General features: G+C 42.5%; 1 pseudogene; it reads left to right on the top strand.

Moving 5' to 3' along the window:
- Positions 1-19,082, top strand: part of LOC100713773 (shootin-1-like) — a 36,978-nt pseudogene extending 17,896 nt beyond the window's left edge.
- The last annotated feature ends 1,633 nt before the right edge of the window (positions 19,083-20,715 follow it).

Below are 20,715 nucleotides of genomic sequence, written 5' to 3'. Positions count from 1 at the left end.
CTGTGAAGATCAAGGAAAACAAAATATCCAACTTCAGCATCGACATTCTTGTCATATGGGTTGTCATAACTTATGGCCCCAGTGTTTGGTCTCAGCTGATCATTAGCACCTTTGAAGGCCCTGATGGTCACTGATGAAACATATGATCCAATAACATTTGTGGGCGACTGCAGATACCTGGCGCTCCACCTTCCTCACTTGTTATGGTTTATACTCAATGTCAACTTGAGAAGTCTAGAGGCTTCACAAGTGTTTCAGCATTTGAAAAGTTTGGAACTTAATAACTATGTGATTCAGCAGGGGTCAGGGTCCCTAGTTTATAACATCCTGCAGACATAAAATAGGCAAATGAGGGGAGACTGGTTGCTGCTTCTAGGAGGAGTTCCAGTCTTCATTTTTCAGCTCAGACATCATCATCTCCCGGCTTCTGTTTGGCTCAGCCTAGGACTCCCCAGCCTTGTCATAGAGTCTTCCACCTCCATCGTTGATTCTTCTGTGCTCCATCATAGAGGCATCAGCCTCCTGATACAGACTTGCATGGGACACAGCAGTAAGCTCCAGCCCATGGGCTAGACCCTTAAACTTTTGCTGTGCAGACATCTTTTGCATGCTTCCTTATTCAACGTTGTGGCTGATCATTGTAAGCCATTCTTGTAATTTCTTGTACTGTTTTGTATCTTGTGTTATATCTGTTTCTCTAGTTAACTCTGACTTAATACACTCACAGACAATTTTTGAATCTTTCAGATTTCACCTGCTTGTTCTCTATGACTGGGAAGCAGGAATTGTCCTTGGGTTTTCTTGCCCTCTTTGTGTGTTGGACCTGCTCTTGGTGGTGCTTCTTCTCCCTGGTGCACTTTTAGCTTCAGTAGAACATAGACTTCAGTGTTTCCTGAGATATGAAACACACAAGACAGGGAATCACAAAACCATTTTGTGCAGGAAGGTGCCTTTTGTTCAGTTGGGTAGACAATTTAGGTAAGTGTGGATCTTAAATTGAAAATCAGTTTTCCAGAAAAACTACTGAATTTTGATTGCTTTCGTCATTTCTCTTCTAACATTTGGTGTTGTCTGTGAAAATATGAAACCACTATGTATCACCCTTAATTCACTTGTGTAGCCTAATGTTGTGCTCTGCAAACTTGTGGTATTTTCTCTTTGTGCTTCCCTCTATCCTAAAATTGAAATCCAGGTGTTTGACCCCTCTGTGTGGGCAGCATGAGAACATGGTTGTGTGCCTTGTGTGGGCTGGTGCTGAAAAGGCTGCCAGTAGCTCACACAGGATAACCTGGCTGCTAAGAAAATACTGAGTGTTTAGAAAAAGAGAAAAGCCTATTAAGTAAATTTTTTTTGCAAACAAAAGTGCTTTTAGCTTTACAAATGAATTTAACTTAATTACTTTCCATACATTGCACCTTGAAACAAACATGGATTCAAGTAAATCCAAGCGTTAGGAATTAAGAGGAGTCATTCTCTGTGCTAAATGTCCAGGCTTATTCAGCTGCATGTACATCATGCAAAAACTCAGGGAGAGGGGAGAGTTTACCACACTTCATTCTTCTGATGTACACACACTCTGGGGCCTCCTCAGAAGCACTCAAGTTAGAAATGACAAAGTACACAATATAGAGACAGATTTGCAGTCCACTGTGATAAATCTCATTGCCTTTTGCTAGTTATTTTGTTTGTGTTTTTGTAGCACTGAAGATGAAAAGCAAAGCCTTGCTTATGCTATGCAAGTGCTGAACCCCTGGCGCTCTCCCACGCCCCACACCTGCCTCCACTGCAGCATGTTTTTGTTCAGGTTTGTGTATGTGCTGGTTGTTTGTTTGTGTTTTCAGAGTGTCTCATTATATAGTCCAGGCCAGCCTCAAGCATACTCTGTTCCTGCTTCACAGCCCCCGCAATGGCTGGGATCCCAGACTTGTGCCACCAGAGCCACATCTGGAACTGTGTATCTGTGCCACATTTTTCCTATTCACTTAAGTTTGGGGTCTCAACAAGAGATGTGTGGGAGGCTGGCGCCACCCAGAGTCTAAATCTGGGAAGACAGCAGCAGTGGTCCCGCCCCCTAAGACCCCCAGAATAATGACGCTGCGCAGGCGCACTGGAGCTGTTGCGTCGCGACGGCGCAGACAGTGACATCATCAGATGGTGCAGGCAAGGGCCACGTGGAAGACCGACAAAGAAAGACTGAACAAGTATATTTGCTGTGTGCACAAAAAAGATTTCTAGGTGGCTTTGCGTTCTTTTCTTTCGAGATGGTGCTGACACAAGCGTGTTACGCTGCGGTAGACTTTTCCGCGAGCCGATGCCCTCCAGGCTTCCTCCGAGGAACTCATCCCGAGCGACATGGAGAAGGTAACTCCAGAGCCGCGCGACCCCTGCTCTCTGGCTGCACACTTGAGCATTATCACCCAGTGCTCTTTCTTTAGGTCACAGAGGTCCTGTGGCCCATCCATCACAGTTCTAAAGAAAGCAAACAGACCGACAGATGCTCTATCCAAAGATGAGGAAAGAAGAGTTAGCGCTTGGGGGAGGTTTAGGGAACCTCACAAGTAAAGATATGTGGGGTCCCAGGTTGGCTCTGGAATAGGAAAAGGTCATTAATGGGCGAACGGATGAAACCCTCATGAATTCTTTTATGTAGTAATACTGTGCAAATATCAGTGTCTTACTTTGAGTTCTTTGTGTTTTATTTGTGGTCACAGGTACTGTTAGAAGCTCATTGTAGCATTGCCTAACACTAAAACCGTTTCAAATAAAGGGTTTAAGGTAAAAGTTATACATAAAGTATTTCATGTTGCAGAATAGTTGATATTGCAGGGATTTTTTTTTGATCCATTGTGATAATCTCTGCTTTTCAATTAGTAATTTTTTTTTTTTTTTTGTCTTTTTACCGGTATCGGGGATCGAACTCACGGCTGCCTGCTTGCAAGGCAGTGCTTATGCCGCTGAGCTAAATCCCCAGCCCCTAGTAATATGGTTTTAATGTGCTTTTAGATTCAAGTTTGACTTAAGCCTATCGTGTAACTATTGATACACTCTGCTCTGTTATCTTTTTCTTTCTTGTCTTCTATTAGCTTAATCCTTATTTTCACAGTCACTTTTTTGCCCAGTGTTATTGCATGAATGGGTCAAATCAAACCTGCCGCCTGGTTTTTGAAATACGGCTTTATTAGAATCCTAGGTTTTTACCGCTGGCTCACATTTGCTTTCATGTTTCAGTGGCAGAGTTCAAGTGAGGGACACATCTGGTCGTTCGGAAAGCTGGCTAAATCTGTCTGATCATTCATAGAAAGAGTTTGCCAATTTCTGATGGAAGTTCCATAAGCGTCTTTGTTTAGGTCCCCCATACTATTATTATTAATAAGCATTCCTAGTATTCTGCCCCAGTCACAGATTTCTGACCCTCCAGCAGGGTCAATTCTGCTCCCATCCAGGCCAGAGCTGGGCTCCATGAAGAGCAGCAGTGCTGTGCCTGCAGTGGCTCTGAGCTATGGGCCCTTCTGCTTTGCCTCCTCAGCTCTGGGTCACCACCTTCACTATTGGTGCTTGACCACTTTCTATGTTCCAGGACTTTAAAGGGTCTGTGTGGCATCGTGTGAGCTCCCACTGGAGGGATGCTACTCGTTTTTCATAGAAAAAAAAAACAGGTTTAGTGGGCCAAGTGGCTTGCCCAAGTCCTGTGTTTTTGTCTTCAGTAGCAGTGGCAGGCCCAGGTCTGCGCCAGGGCTTTCTGGGTCTCCAGTCCCCATGTTACTGGAGCTCCAGCTGCCTCTGCTGGCTATTCCTGTGTGTTTGTGTGTCTACCCCTGCCTGGGAGAAGCATTAGCAGTTACTCCTAGCCAGCATCACCGCCTTGGGCCTGCATGATGACAATCAACTTGTGTCTATAGAGAAAAAGGTCATTCTGAAAAATCAATGAAACAAGTACTACATGTGAAAAACTGACATTTGGCATTTGAGTTTCATTATGATATCTTCCTTGTTGATTTTGCTTGAATCAAGATATAAAGAAATCTCACACATTACATTTGGTGAAACAGTCCTTTTATTTATCCCTTTTCAATTCTTCATTCAGTGACAATATAAATACAGGACTCAGGGTATAGGTCAATTGTAGAATGATTGCCTAGCAGGCACTAGACTCTGGGATTGATCCTTAGTGCTGGATAAACAAATAAATTAAAAGGAGACAGTACAAATATATACAACAAATACAATGTGGATGTACCACAGCACATAATGTGGTTTAGGTGAGTGCAGAGCTTGTCAAAAGATGAGATCCCTGGTTTCTTGAAGAACCCATTGTGCTATGATACAGGCTGAGCTCAGTGCTGTTGGTAGTCCTTCTTCCAACCCTGCCCCACTCATCTGTCTCCCAGGAAGGTCATTGCCCCTGAAGATTAGGGGGAGTCGCGTCCTGTGTTCATGTGGTTTGTCTCCTGCAGAGTAAAGCTCTTTGCATGCTTGTTCTGAAATAGCGGGAGCACCTGGAAATTGCCAACAGCATTAGAGGTGAGAGGCATCTCCAAAGTCCTTCTGCTTGCTTTCCTCAGGTCTGGATCACCAATGGCAGACTGACTTGGAGTGCTGTTTGCAAAGACTGAGGAATTGGATTCTGACAACTCAGTCAAAGGCAGACACAGAAATGTACAACTTGGGTAGAGTCACTAATGGAAGCCTGAAGATAGGCCTTTAAGGCTTCAGCTGTAAGTTTGTGTGTGTGTGTGGGGGGGGGGTTCAGACAGGCTGAACGAACCTGTGTTGCTTCTTCCAAATTTCAAGATAGAATGATATTTAATTGTTTTGGGTTTCATTAAACATTTTAGTAAAAGCATATTGAGGATACAGCAGACACACAGGAATAGCCAGCAGAGGCAGCTGGAGCTCCAGTAACATGGGGACTGGAGACCCAGAAAGCCTTGGCGCAGACCTGGTAATAAAGGGGAGTGCTTTGAAAATGCTATTCCACAGACAGAAAGTATAGCTCTCAGTGTGTTGAGCTGTGGTGAATTCAGGGGCAGTGCACTTGATGAAGATTTCAGCCTTGTTGGTGAGGGCAGCAGCAGCCACCAGAAAGGGCAGCACAGCAGATGTCCTAGTTAACTGCTGTGACAGGCCACCCTGGGATTCCTGCCTGAAATCTTCCTCTTACTCCCTCTTCTGCACACCTACACCTCCATTTGTCCCTGGTTTGTTCGGTTCAGTTGAGCACAGGGTCCTCAGTGTTGCCACCTGCTGCCTTTGGCACGTCCATGGCCACTGCTGTGTGCTCATTGTATCTAGGGACCCTGCTCTCAGGAGAGTATGCATTTCCATGTCAGTTGCCTGGGATCATAGCTCCCTCTACTGTAGGAAATGCTGTTCTCTCTAGCTTGATCCCTATCTCTAATCATTTCTGTTGTGTTGCCTTGAAAAAGCCTGACAGCCCTTAATAAAAATATTCTCTGCCTCTTCCAGCCTCTGTCTCTCATACTTTATTTATTTATTTATTTTTGGGTACTGGGAATTGAACTCACAGCCTTGTACTTGCCAGGCAGACACTTATGCCGTGGCATCTTGTCTCTCACTGTTACGCCACCTTTTATTTCATTTGTAAAACTGAACACAATATTGTATCATCTTGTTTATAGTTTATCTTCCTAACCATAGTGTGAACTCCAAAAATATAGGAAATTAGTGTTTTCTGTACTGTCCTACCAGATGCTGAGTGAATGAATTGCATGTTTGTGAATGAAGAGCAGGATGGTTTGCATTCATCAGATAAAGGCTTGTATTTCCTGTTTTCCAGGTTGCATAGTCCACTTGTGAACACCAGGGTTTCCATCCATAAAAGAGAAGCCAGAGGTGGGGAGAGGTGAGTTGCCAGCTGCCGTCCTGTAGCAGCTCTGTACCGGCATGGGTCTGACCTGTGTGTCCCACTTGTGTGAGCCTTGCTGCTAGCAGCTCAGCATGCACCTGGCCAGAAATTTATCCAGGCCTCTCTACTGGATCATCATCCCTGGAAATTAGCAGTACAGCAGCTTGAAATGTTGCATGCTCTGCACTAGGGACTGGAGTTGGGTTAGGAACCTTCCTTCACTGCAAGGCCATGATTGAGTAAGGGGAGGATTCAGTTGTCCACCATGAATACAGGCTGGGGGAGTTTCAGAGATGTTGAGGTTCTGATAAAGCATAAGCATGGGTCTAGGGCCTCTGTCTGAATGGCTTTTTATTTCTGGAGTGAAATAATTTTGGGGATGGGAAATAATTCATACAGCATAACATGTTCAACATTTTCCATTTGAAAATACACACTGGTTACTTTTTTAAAAATTCAATTTATTTTATTTTTAATCCATTTTATTTTAAAGAGAAAAAAATTCAAAATGCATCAATCAGGGGAACAATGGACATATATTGTGCGTTGTGATCCCCAATTCATTAACCTAGAGCACAAGATATCTACATTCAATTGTCCAAACAATGCCAGCACAGATCTTTCTCTTTAATGCGCTCAGAGAAATCAGTACTGTAAGTATCTTAACTACACACACACACACACACACACACATAGATGTTGTTTTTTTCAGCTCACAGTAGTGAGACAATACAGTGTATGCAGTGTTTACATATGAGTCTTAATTTATTTTACTTAGGAGTGTGGCCTCAAATTACATCCATTTACCTTTAAAAAGCTCCAGTTTATTCTTCTTTATGTCTGAGTAGTACTCAGTGTGTAAAAGCACCACAACTTTTTTTATCCATTCCTCAGTCAGTGAGCATTTAGATTGTGTCCAAGTTCTAGCTATTACAAATTGTGCTGCTGTAAACATGGGTGCACATATATCAATGTGATATGATGTTTTTAATTCTTTTGGAAAGATACTCAGAAGGGGAATAGCTGGGTCCAGTGGTACCTGTAGTCCTAATTTTTTGAGGATTCTCCACACTGATTTTCACAGTGGTTGTGCCAGTCTGCATTCCCACCAACAGTGGAGAAGGGTTCCTTTTTCCCCACCACCCCTCCAGCATTTGTCATTGCTTGATTTCTTGATAATAGCCATTATTTCTGGGGTGAGGTGGAATCACAGTGTTTTTTTAATTTATATGTCTGAAATGACTCATGATGTTGAACATTTCATCATATATATATTTATTTGTTGTTTCTATTTCTTCACCTGAGAAGTGTGTATTCATCTCAGATCCCTATTCTTGGATTGGGTCTTTACATATAGGAGGATGGATTTTTTTTTTTTTTTTTTTTTTTGTTCTATGTTCTCAGTGGTCATCCTTTGTCTGAGCTATACCTGGCAAGCATTTTCTCCCATATCATGGGAGAAAATCTCTTCACTCTGTTGGTGGTTTCTCCTGCTGTGCAAAAACTTTGTAATAGAATGAGATCCCAGTTGATTCTTTTTGGTAGTTCCTGTGCAATTGTTGTTTTGTTCATAAAGTCTACCCGCACCACTGTGTTTAAGGCTTTTACTTACTTTGTCTACCAGCAGATTTAATGTTTCTGTTTTAATATTAAGATCTTTGATCTACTCTGGTTTTAGCTTAGTGCACAGTGAAAGACATGGGTCCATTTTTAATCTTCAGCATGTGCTGAGCCAGTTTTTCCAGCACCTTTTATTTTATTAAAGAGGCTGTCTTTCTTCCAGTGAATGAGTTTGGTCCATTTCTAAATGATAAGTTGGCTTAGTCTCTCTGTTTTGGTTTCTTCTAATCTGTTCCATTAATCTTCAGGTCTGTTTTTAGTCAATACCATGCTCTGTTATCACAGTAGATTTATAGTATAATTTTGACCATTTTTTAAATATGGTTACTGAACTGTACATCATGACCTTGAGCATTGCAAAGCATTTTCTTTACACTGGAAGATATGCCAGCCCCTCCTAACCTCCACCTCTTAGAAGCTGTTATTTTACTTTGTGTCTCTATGGATTTGATCACTAAACATTTCATATCAATTGCTCATAGAGTAGGTCTTTTGTGTCTGGCTTCTTCAATGGTAAACTCTTCTCAAGATTCATGTGTCTCAGGGCATGAGTGAGTACTACATTCCTTCTTCAGAAAAAAAATTGTTTTTTCTTTTTGAGAAAGGGTCTCACTCTGCAGATCAGGCTGGCCTTGAGTTCACTTTGTAGTCCAAGGTGGTCTCAAACTTGCAATGATCTTCCTGCCTCAGCCTGTATGCTGGTATTACTGGCATGTGCCACCACAACTGGCTCCAAAAATATTTTTGACAATACTGGGGATTTAATCTAAGGACACTCGACTATTAGATAGTATCCCAATATTTTTCCCTTTTATATTTTGAGACATGGCCTTGCTAAATATCTGTGGTAGGCCTGGAACTTGTGGTCTTCTTGCTTTGTCCTCCCTCATTACTGGGATTACAAGCATGTATCACCAACCTGGCCCCCAGCCCTTGTAGTCAGGGATTGCAAGGAGAACGATTACATACAGGACACAGAATTTATATTATTTCATGATGGTCACCCAGAATTAAATACAAGAAAGGGCCAGGAATCTGTCCAAAACACTAAAGACCTAGAAAATCGAGCCAAGGCCTGGAATCCCATGGCAGTATCCTGAATGTGTCCAGCTGAAGACCTAGAGCCCATGACAGTGTCTCATGGAAGTCTGTTTCATGGATCTACACCAGGAAGCTCCCAAGGTCAGCAGTGGAAGCCAGAAACTATGCCAGTGCCGTGAAGGATCTGTGCCAGTAAGCTGAGGGTTCTACATGTGAGTTAAGAAGCAATGCTTAAAACAAGGACCAGGGCTCCCCCAGAAGCACCCCAGTCCTCCTCAGTGACAATGAGGTCCTTAGGTCCTCTGATGATGAGAACAGTTGAGTTCATATCAGAAAGCCAGCTCTCCTGGAGATTAAACACACATCTTCCCCTCTGGACCCAGGCAGTGATGCACAGTGTAGGGTCCAGAGCTCCCCCAAACTGAACCGCAGCCACTCTCAGTGACAAGGTCCCAAGCTCCCCTGCTGACTGTGGCTGGATTCATATGGGGAAGCCTGCATGACAGGCTCCTCCAGGAGAACAATTGCTCCCAACTGCAGCACAGGAGAGCTCACAGTGCTGTGCTCTTTTTTTCTCAGGTAACCATCTGCACTCAGCACCACGCTTATTTAATTCAGCTGGTGTTAAGCTGACCACTCATTTTAAATCCATAACAGCCCTGTTTAACTTTTATTTTGAGATGGAGTCCTGCCTTAGGTCAGCCCCTTCCTCAGCTTCCCAAATGGCTGGGACTCTAGGCTCGCGCTATGACACCTAGTAACACTGCACGCCTACTCATGGTAGTATAGCATTTTTAATGAAACATTTTATGAATTGCTGAAGATTTGTTTGGGTTGTTTCCACTTTGGGGCTGTTGTCAGTAATGCTGCTGATAATAGGCTCAAATTCATATTCAGGTTTTGTGTAGAAAATATGTCTTCAGTTTGGATATAAACCTAAGGTAGAATTTTGGGGCTGTGGCATGACTGTGTTTATATTGAGGATCTGCCAGTGTGGTTTCCAAAGTGACTCTGCAGTTTTATATTCCCAGCAACAAAGTGTGAGGATCCCTTTTCCTTGGTCTTCACTGACACTTTTTTTTTTTTTTTTTTGCCTTTTTCCTTTTTATCGGTACCAGGGATCGAACTCACAACTGCCTGCTTGCAAGGCAGGTGCTTATGCCACTGAACTAAATCCCCAGCCCCCCCTGACACTTTTTAATCTCTGGTTTTATGGTTACTCACAGGCAGTCATCTAGGTATGTTCAGTATCTTAGATCACAGATCTTGCATATTTTGTTTAAAGAAGTATGTTTTCAACCAGTGTGAAATGCATAGCTGTCATTCTAGCACACAGCAGGCTGAGACAGGTGAACACAAGCTCAGGGACAGCCTGTGTGACAGGGCAATTTCTAGATTAGACTAGAGTACATTCTGAGGTCCTGACTCAAAAAAACAAGACATTTTGAAATTTATTGCTCTAAAGTGAGTGGCTTTTGGTTGCTTCTCTGCCATAATTTATTGGTGACCTCAGATGAGGAATTTGACCCTGGAGAGCTCTGCCCAGATTCTCAGACAGGAGCAGAGACCAAAGTAGTCCTGCTTCTCTCTGGGGTGTTTTGAGAGTCAGATGACACTCAGATAAGGTTAAACAGTCTGCTTATTTGGATAAGACTGGCCCAATCTTGCACAAGTGGCTGCTTGTGAGTGCAGGACAAGGGGCTGGAAAGGAGGATAGAGAGTGCTGGGGTTCAGCCCAGTGACATAAGTGTCTGCTTGGTGAGTGCAATGTCATGAGTTCAATCCCCAGAACTCCCCCCCTCAAAAAAAAAAAAAGAGAAAGAAAAGAGGGGACAGGCTGTGCGCAGTGACAAGCTTTTGTTTTTCTTGTAATCCAGATGTTCACAAAACAAAGTTTTGTTACCCTCATGTATGTGGCCAGACGTGCTGCTGGGAAGCTGGCCTTGAACCTTGTCCCTCCAGCAACAGTGAGAAGCACAGGGTCCCTGTCATTCCAACACCGCATTTTAAGAAAAAATTTCTAGCATGATAGGTGATTGATTGAAAATGCAAAGAAAAATAGATAGTTTAAGTCCTTTACTCTTATTTTAAAAAAATTTATAGGGCCGTGGGTTTAGCTCAGTGGTACAAGTGCCTGCCTGGTAAGCACAAGGTCATGAGTTTGATCCCTGGAACCAAAAAATAGGTGCTTTTCTTGAACATTGAAAAATGCTGTGTTAGTAATGACCGCAGCCCACAATGGTTGCACTTATGTGGGGAGTGGGTCCATGCTCTTAGCTCCTCTTTCTTCACCCATTCCCCTCCCACTCTGCCTTCCTCCCTGCATCTCTGGTCCCCTACCCGTCTATAGAGGATCCGCCTCCCTGTTTCCTCTTTTATTCTCTTCTTCAGTTTCTCTGTACTTGCTCATATATGAAACACTGCCTTATCTCAGCTTGTGAGTGTGATTTATGCCAATTAATATGGTTTAAGCTGGATGGATTTTTCTCTTACAGATGATTCACATATACCCATTTTTAGAACAGTAGTACTCTACAGAACATAAATAACCACATTTTCTTTGTGGTTTCATCTGTTGATGGACATACGGGCCACACCCATGTTTTAGGTATTATTATTTGGTTTGTGGTAAGCATGAGTGTGTATATTGCATGGTTACACAATGTGTTCAACTCTTTGGGGAAGATATCTAATGTGAAAATAGCTGGCTCAGATGTAATTTGTTATTGTTAGTGTTTTTGAGACAGTGCCATACTGATTTGCATTGTGCCTGTACTAGTTTGAATCCACATCAGTAATGCAGAAGGGTTTCCTTATTTTCCACTAATGTGACAGCCACTCATTGGAGTGAGAAGGAATCTCCATGTTCTTTCAAACTCCATTTCTCTAATGGCCAGAGAAGTGAGTTTTAAATCATATGTACTTGTTTTGAAAAGTGTGTATTCATTTCAGTTGCATATTTCATGACTAGGTCTTTTACTGAGTGAGAATCTAATTTATTTTAGTTCTTGAAATATTTTAGATACTTGTCTGTCCAAATTCTCTTCCACATTCCATAGATTTTTCTTTCCTGTTGTGCAGAAACTTTTCAATTTGATGTAATTGCATTTGTTGATTGCTGGTGTTATGTCTTGTGTAGTCATAATGTTGTTTGGAATGTGCTTGCCTATGCATTATGTCTCCAAGAGTTACACCTGTTTTAGTTTCTAGTCGATAGTTCACATGTTAACATTTAGATCTTAGCTTCATTTTGACTTCTCTGATAGTGCATGGAGAGAGGTATATTTCTGAATTCAGTTTTCTGTATGTATACAGCCAATTTTTTTAGCATCATATGTTTGAAAATGCTGTATTATACCCTGTGTGTGTTTTTGATCCTGTTTATAGCCAGTTTTCCCAGCATTGTTGTTAAAGAGGCTATGCAAACTCTAGTGTATGGACTTTTATGACTTTTGTCAAAGATCTGATGGCTAATATGCCTGGGATTGTTTTGCATCCTCTGTTCCCCTGCACAGACTCACATGCTGGTTTTGTGCCAGCACCAGGTCTTTCTGTTCATCCTGGTATCTATGTACTGTAGCTTGGAATCTAGGTCCCGGATGCCTCTGGCTTTGCTCTTGACACACATGGGTTTTTGCTATTTTTGATGTCTTCTGGTTCCATAGGAGTTTTCAAATTGTTTTCTTTAGTTCTTTGAGGAACACAATTCGCATTTTTTTGGTACTGCATTAAATGTTTATATCAGTCTTGAAAGTCTATCCATTTTGACAATATTGGTCCTATCAAGTACAGGGAATATCTTTGCATTTTCTGATGTCATCTTCAACATTTTTCAGAGTACTATATTATTGTAGAGGTCTTTTACTTTCTGGGTTCATTAATTCCTAAGTATTTGATTTTTCTCTTTTTTTCCCCTTGTTTTGTTTTGTTTTGAGACATGGTCTTGCTATGCAGTTCACAGTTCAGGCTGAGCTCAATTCACTTTGTAGTCTAGCCTGGCATCAAAATCATGGCAGTCCTCATGTGAGAGCTAAGATTACATCATATCCAGCTAATGTATGACTTTTGGATGATTTGTTGCACTTTGTTTGCAAGTATCTTGTTGATGATTTTTGTGTTGGTGTTGATTAAGGAGATATGGGTGGAGCTCTCTTTTAATTGGGGGGTTGCTGTCTGGTTTGAGAATCAGGGTTATGCTAGCTTCTAGTAATCTTTTTAATAGTACTCCTTCCTTTTCAGTTTCATTAAAGATTCTGCAGAATATTGACATTAGATTTTCCTTTTTGCAGAATTCAGTAGCAAATCCATCAAGTATTGAGCTTTTCTTAATTTGTAGGTTTTCTTATACTGCTTGTTTTGATTGATACATTGTGTCAACTTGAGAAGTTTAAAAGTTTTATGGAGAGACTCAGCAGGGAGCAGGTTTCTTACTTTGTAAATAGCCTCATCCTGTGCTAGGCAAGGGCAGAAACACATTGTCAGCGCTGCATCTGCCTTAGGGGTTGGGAGAGTAGCCTGAATACAATATAAAGCAGGAAAAGAGGCTTTTCTTTTTTGCCTTGGCTGCTGCCTTGAAGTGTTGCCTCAATGCCATGCCACCCTGCCTTGCAGCAACTGATTATGGATTGAAACCTCCAAAGTCTGTAAACTAAATAAAGCATTCCTTCATTTTTGGTGTTGGGCATTTTGTTCTAGCAATGAAAAAAAAATAATCAAGTTACTTCTTCAATTTTGTTGTTTATTATTGAATTATTCAGGGTTTTTGTATCTTCTGGGTTGAATTTTTGTGATTTGTATGTATCTAGGAATCTATCCACGTCTTCGAGTACTCCCAATTTATTGGAGTACATGTTTTAAAGTTGCTAATAATCTGTTTTTCAGTAGTGTGCATTGTAATTCTTGTTTGTTTGTTATTGGATGCCAGTGATCGAACTCATGATCTTGTGCTTACCAGGCGCTTGCACCACTGAGCTAAATCCTCAGCCTTCAATTGTAATTTTACCTTTTCCATTTCTATTTGCACTGACTTACTGTGTTTTTTTTTAAAGATTGACTAAGGGTATGTTTTGTTCTGTTTTTCCAGTTCTGCAATGTTTTTATCATGATAGTTCTGCAGTATAATTTCCTGTTGATGGTTGTGATGCCTCCTGCCTTGTATTTGTTTTCCATAATTTGTTCTGTATTCTAGGTCCCTTTGGGTTACAAATGAATTTTAGGATTGTTTTCTCTAGTACTTAAATTACTCTACTGGTAGTTTGATTGAGATTGCATTAAACTTTTGTAATGGTTTAGGAAATACGGTCCTTTGTACAATAATTGATTTTGCCTCAAATATTTCCTCAGTTAGATCAATTCCAAAGTATTAGGTTTTTTGGTGCAGTTGAGAAACAAAGACAGAGATAAAAGAAAACCTTTTTTTTCTGGCACGGGGGCTGCTGGAGTTTGCAAGGAACCTCAGAGGAAACAAAGCTGAGGAGTTGCCCTTCTGGGATAGGGACAAAGGTGGAGACTGTGGGTGGATAGGTCATCAGGCTGGCAGAGGGCTGCAGGACTTTTAGGCAAAAGGGGTGGAGACTACCTGAGGGGACCATGTTGGGGAGGGGGATTGGAGGACCTGTGGTGCACATGAAAGGGAGGCAGATGGTGTATTGTTTTGGGACCAGAAGACTTGAAGAGGAGTTAGTGTGGGTGAGAGGCGCTGTTGTTTTAGGGGTCAGTGCCATGTTGGGCAGGTATCCTACTGAGCCTGACAGAGTCTCGCACAAGTAGAACCCATCACAAAGCATTTCACTTGTTGTGATGCTGTCATGCAAGGTGTTTCCCCCGATTCTCCTCTTATCAGTGTTATTTGTATACAAGCATGCTATTAATTTTTGAGTTTTGACTTTGTACCCAGATACACTTTTGAATTTGTTTGTTAAATCTAGAAGTCTTTTGGTGGAGCTTAGGAGTCTTCTATGTAGAGAATCATGTCATCCATGAATAGTGACGTTTAACTTCCTTTCTTACCTTATTCCTGTTGTTTCTTTTACTTGTCTAGTTGATCTGACTAATGTTTACAGAACTATATTGAATAGGTGTTGTGATAATGGGCATCCTTGTCTTTTCCTGAAGTGAAAGCTTGCAGTGTTTGAACATCTCATATGATGTGGACTATTGGTTTGTCATAGAAGGCTTCCAATAGATTTGGATTTACTTTTTTTTATATATACTTGGAATTGAACTCATGACCTCATGCTTGCCAGGCGGGTGCTGTGCTGCTGAGCTATATCTCAACCAATGGACTTTGTATTTTAGTTTTCTTTAAGGTTTTTGTCACAGATGGGTGTTAGGCTTTGTCAAATGGGTTTTTTGCATCTATCAAGATGGTGATGTGGTTGTTGCCTCTGGTTCTGTTAATGTGACTTGCATATTGCATCATCCCTGTTTCCTGGGATGAATTCTACTTGCATGCAATGTATAATCTGGTTGATGAATTGATGCATTCTGTTTGCCAGTATCTTACTGAGGGTTTTTATATCTATGTTCATTAAGCAGATTTGCCTGTAGTTGTCAGATTTGTTTGGATCCTTTTCTGGTTTAGGTATCAGGGTAACTTTTGCTTCTGGAAAGGCTTCACTTTCAGTTTCATTAAAAAGCTTGTGGAGTAGTAGCATTAGATCTGCTCTAAATTTCTTATAGTAGTCAGCAATGAATCCATCAAGACCTGGATTTTTTTTTGTTGGTAGTTTTTGTTACTATTATTATTAATAGTATTAAATTTCATGGGATGAAATTGGGCTATTTAGAATTTGTATATTTTCTTGATTCAGCTGGGATAATTAATGTGTATCTAGGAATCTATCCATGTCTTTTCCAGACATTTTGTATCTCATTAACGATTCTCAATGTAGGCATTGATGATCTTTTGAAGTTTTGCAGGATCTGTTGTGATTTTTCCTTTTTCATTCCTAATTGTATGAATTTGACTCTTCTGTTTCCTTTTTTTTTTCTTTTGATTAACTTAGCTAAACATTTGTCTATTATATTTGATTTTTCAAGAACCGACTCTTTAAGGCATTGATTCTTTCTGTCATTTTCTTAATCTCAATTGTATTGCTTTCTGCTCTGATCTTTAGGGATCATTTAAATTCTCTTGCATTTCTTTAAGCATATTCTGGGAGGTAGGAGGTGGTCTATTTTAGAGAAAGTCCCATGTGTTGAGAGGAACGTGTGTTCTATGATTGAGTGAACACTGAGTAGGTATCTACTAAGCCCATTTGTTCAAAGATGTGGTTCCTCCCTTGTATTTCTTTCATGAGTTTTCTGTTCTCACTCACTCACTGTGGGATTCTGACATGGGGAGCCCTGAGATGAAGTCACCCCGTAACTACTCCTCATCACAAGTTAAGGTGGCCCCTCCCTAAGTGGCATCTGGCCTAGCAATCTCTCAGGACATGGTGGGCTGTTGGCCTGAGCTCACTCCAAGGCCAGCTGCTTTAGCATGCATCCCTCTTCCCTGATGTGTATCTCCTTGGCGGGCTCTGGAGTCATCCACCCTCAACCCTCACCACCTTGGTGGATTTGATCCTGCTCTCATGTTGTGAAGCAGAGGCTGGGTAGAAAATGCACTTAGCTACCTACTTTTTCTGTATTGTAATCTGTTACTTCACTTGCACTGTGGATCCAGTTTTCCCTCAAGATACTTCCTGGGTCCTGGGTGTTCACCTCATCCTTTATTTATTTATTTATTTATTGTGGTGCCAGTTATTAAACTCACAACCTGGTGCTTGCCAGGTGTTGTGGTCAGGGGTTGTGAGGCGAACAATTAGAATCAGGACATGGAATTTATAATATTTTATTACGGTCACCTAGAGTTAACAAGGAAGTGCAGGAAATCTATCCACAGCACTAAAGACCCAGAATATTTAACCAAGGGCCTGAATCCCACAGCAATGTTCTACATGAGTGCAGATGATAACCTAGAGCCCATGACAAAGGCTCTCACAAGTCCATCTGGAGGTCTAGAGCCCATGCAAAGGACTCATGTCAGTCTGTTTTATGGATCCACGCTGGGAAGGCCCAAAGGTGAGCAGTGGAAGCTAGAAAGTTCATGCCAGCAGAGTGAAGGAGCTGTGCTGGTGAGATGAGGGTTCTCTGCTGGAGCCGAGAAGTCATGCTCAAAATAAAGACCAGGGCTATCCTAGGAAGCACCACAGCCATTCTCAGTGACACTGAGGTTCTGAACTCCTCCAACAATAAGCATATTTGAGTGCATGCCAGGAAGCCAGTCTGAGTTTGTCCTGGAGATTAAATGGCACACATTTTCCCCTCTGGAGTCAGGAAGCGGTGCTTGATGTAAGGACCACAGCTCCCCAAAGTGCACCACAGTCACTCTCACCAGCAATGTCCCGAGCTCCTGGGCTAAATCCCCAGCTCTTGCCTTATCTTTTGTTCCCCAAGTTGTTACTTTCCAGTGTCTGGATTTGAAGTCGTAGAGAGGTTGATTTGATGCTGCTGTGCATCACTCTGCCATCTGCCCAACAGTCCCACAGAAATACATATTTGATGACACAAAGATTAACCAGATTGAGCTGTACAGCGAAAAGCCAATTCATAGTCACATCTGTGCCTCCTGGGCAATAGAAAAAAATCAGCAACAATAATAGAGTTAAACAATCAGAAGGCTGAGGCAGGATAATCACCATGAGTTTCAGCACAACTGGGTTTCATAGTGAGTTGAAGTCCAGGCTGACTTGCATAGTAAGTGATTGTCTCAAAACACACATGTGCACACACATTAGTCACTAACAGTCTGGATATGGAAGTGTCATAAAATTCAATTGGCACTACCATTGTACATCTTTAAGTATGTGGGAAAAAATATATAATTTTAATACAGGCAGGAAGATGATCCAAATAGTGATATATAATAAATATGTATTGAAGACAACATCATGCCACCATTAGCAATAGAAAAGAATTCAGCCTTAACAGCATAGTTAACTAAATATCTAAAGAGTAGTAAATATTAATAATAGTACAGGTAGAAGCAGTGGGGAGCAGCAAAGTGAAAAAAGTGAAATTTGAAAAATAGTGGAAATAGGGGCTGGGGATTTAGCTCAGCGGCATAAGCGCCTGCCTTGCAAGCAGGCAGTTGTGAGTTCGATCCCTGGTACCGATAAAAACGAAAAAGACAAAAAAAAAAAAAGAAAAGAAAAGAAAAATAGTGGAAAGGAACATGAGGGAGAAAGGCAAGTGAGAAAAAGGTAAAGGACCCTAATAAGTCAAAGAAAAATAATAAAGTTAGATAAAAGTAACAGAAAGCAGTGAACAGAGAAATAGTTTGAAAAACCTCAATAAAAAAACTAAAAAGAGCAAACCTAAAACTTTCAAAAAAGGAATAATGTTCCCTGTCAGGGACTTCCTGACAGGAAGAATGCTTGTGATGCAGAAGTGAACATGCATGGCATGTGTCTGATGACTGCTTGGTTTTCACTGCCTGCAGCAGTGGGTGTAAGCATTTCTGTGAGTGAACGCCGAGCCCCCCTTCCCTTTCCTCATTGGTCCCTGGCATCCACCTTGAGCCTGTGTGCACTGCAGCCTTTTCCAGTTTCTGTACTGACTCCCTGAGTCACTGCTTGCCTTTCCTAGCCCTAAGCTTCCGGGGCTTGTGATGTGCTCCCCACCCAACTCCACAAGCCTTTCTGTGAGTGCCCTGGTCTGTGACAGTCATCCAAGCTGAGATGACTTCTTGGTCACATAGGGACAGGAAGAAAGCAAACAGCACTGTTCTGCTGGATTTGGGCAGCAGAGTGCAGGTTCAAGGAAACCCCCAGGCTTCATGCCAACACTTAGACCAAATGCCCTCCAGAAGCCACAGTGGACTGACTTGGCTTCTCAGCAGATAGGACAGGGTGTCTGTGTCATTCTGGGCCTGAGCCCAGACCTAGGGAGCAAGGATGTGTCCATTGCTCACGGCTGTCTCCCACCCAGTCACCGTGAAGTAATAGGTGTTGGGTACCTCAGTCTTACACAGGGAACCTCCCTAAAATAGCTGCAGGGAAAACCCTTCAGTTGGGCATCCACCGCACTGGCTACTTCTCCAGCTCCAGTCCGCCATGTGAGAGGAGTCACTTACACAGTTCAGCCCACATCACTTTTGCTGATTCCAGTAGCTGTGGGCTTTGCTCACTGGGGCTTCGACCCTCTCTGGGCTTACATGTGTCAGCAGAGACAGGTCTCGTAGCCCCTCATTTTTTGGTGCTGCTGGTGGTATTTTTACAAGTGAGATTACTTGTGAGTCAGGCAACTTAATAAAAGTGTGATAAACAGGAGTGAATTCTGAGATCATAAAGCTTCACAAGAATGGGTGAGAGTTACATGCCGATGCCCAATGACCAGCCGTAAGGGATTTTCCCCTCAAGGTACTCAGACCTTTTCTTTTTCCCCCACAGGATCTTGCCTTGTGGCACAGGCTGACCTGGAGCCTGTGATCCTCCTGCCTCTGCCCCCGAAATGCTGGGACTGCATGCAATGTGTGCACTGCTGTGCCTCAGTTGAATTGGAGACTTGATCAACAGCTGGAAACAGAGGCCAAGAGGCAGGTAGGAGCTGTTTCAGCATGCATTGGATTTTATCTGGAGAAAAAATGGGATCTGGCAATTGTAGATGAAAACTCTTGTGATGATAAGTGAACATGCACAGCTGTTGAAGTCTGTCAGGTGGCCTTAGGTTCCAGGGAATGACCTGGTTGCACACAGGATCCTGGCCTCAGGTGCTCACTGCAGAGTCTGCTGTGTGTGTGGGGTGAGGCTGGCCAGAGCCCTTTCTCGGGCATTTTTCTTAATTACTAAAGCGTAAAAGTGCTTTGAATTGAATTGTACTGCTGAAACTATTGAGTGGCTTTCAAAGGAGAGAGGAACAGGAAGTCAAGGGAGGAGCACTGAGCTCCCCAACAGGTCACAGGGAGCCATTGTCACCTCATGTCTAGAGACACAGAATGAATGAAGCTCAGGAGAGTAGGAAACTGGGGCCTGTGGCCACCCCTCTGGCATTGGGAGGGGTGGGAACACAGCCTTCGGATTCTTGTCAGGGGCTGGGGCCTCACCAAGCCCTTTCCCTTTCCTGGCTGATGCTGGGCCGGGCCAGGGCCCTTGTGAGATTGGAAGAATGTGTACTAAGCTTTTGCAGGCTCTTGGATTTAAGTCTCACCTAAGTAATCATTGAGTAAAACGTGGCCTCAGAGCTGGATTCGCCTTCCAGTAAACTACAGAGTCCATGGGCTTCTCTGCAGATGCTGCCCCAGCCCTGCCTGTGCAGGCTCCTAGCTGCAGGCCTGGGGCTTGGAGGTCAGACATGGTGGAGAGGCTCAGGTCAGCACCCTTCCTGTCTGGAGCCTTGGCAGGCATCAGTGGCAGTTCCTGCTATGGCAGATGGTGTTTGCGTTCACTGAGCTCATTAGCTTCTGTATGCAGCCTGTGTTTTTCCTTCCCCTTCCCCCTCTTCAGTCCTTGCCCTCTTGGACCACTTTTCTATTGTGAGAGATCCATCCCTTTGTCCCTTTCTATCTATCCTTTATTATTCTCTTTCTACTTTGCTTCACTCTAATGTGAAATACCATGTGGTATTTACCTTGTTGCTCTGGTTTATTTCACTCAACTTTGTATTTTCCAGGTACATTTATTTTCATGCAAATATCCCATGTTTGTATTCTTTATAGCTAAGAAGTACTGCAGTACATATAGATACCATATTTTCTTTATCAAATTGTCTGGGGGGTATATAGGCTGCCTTCAGGATTTAGCTATTACAGGTTATGCTGCTATAAAGATTGGTATGCATGAGTAACTGTAGTATCAAGATCTTTGGGGGATGTTTTACATCTCTCTCACTGGACATGAGATACCGGAAACCCCGAGTTAAAGGAATGAATGTTTTATATAGTTCAGTTTGTGGAGGTTTCAGTCTGTAATCAGATGGATGCAAAGCAGGTTGGCATGGCACAGAGGCAACATTTCAAGGTGGTAGAACACAAAGCAACAAGAGCACAGAGCATGGGGTACAAGCCTCTTTTCCTCCCTTATGTTGTGAGCAGGCTACCGGCCCTTTGGTGGGTGCAGCTCTCACAGCATCTCCCTGCCTTCCCCTTGTTCAGGATGAGGGTGTTTACAAAGTGGGCACCTGGCCCCCTGCTGAGTCATTTGATT

The sequence above is a fragment of the Cavia porcellus genome, unplaced genomic scaffold (assembly GCF_034190915.1).
Source record: "Cavia porcellus strain 051 isolate PalLab524CR breed Dunkin Hartley unplaced genomic scaffold, mCavPor4.1 scaffold_5, whole genome shotgun sequence".
In the NCBI taxonomy this organism is placed as follows: domain Eukaryota; kingdom Metazoa; phylum Chordata; class Mammalia; order Rodentia; family Caviidae; genus Cavia; species Cavia porcellus.
The sequence above is the reverse complement of the archived record's forward strand: the minus strand, read 5'-3'. Positions and strand labels throughout refer to the sequence as shown.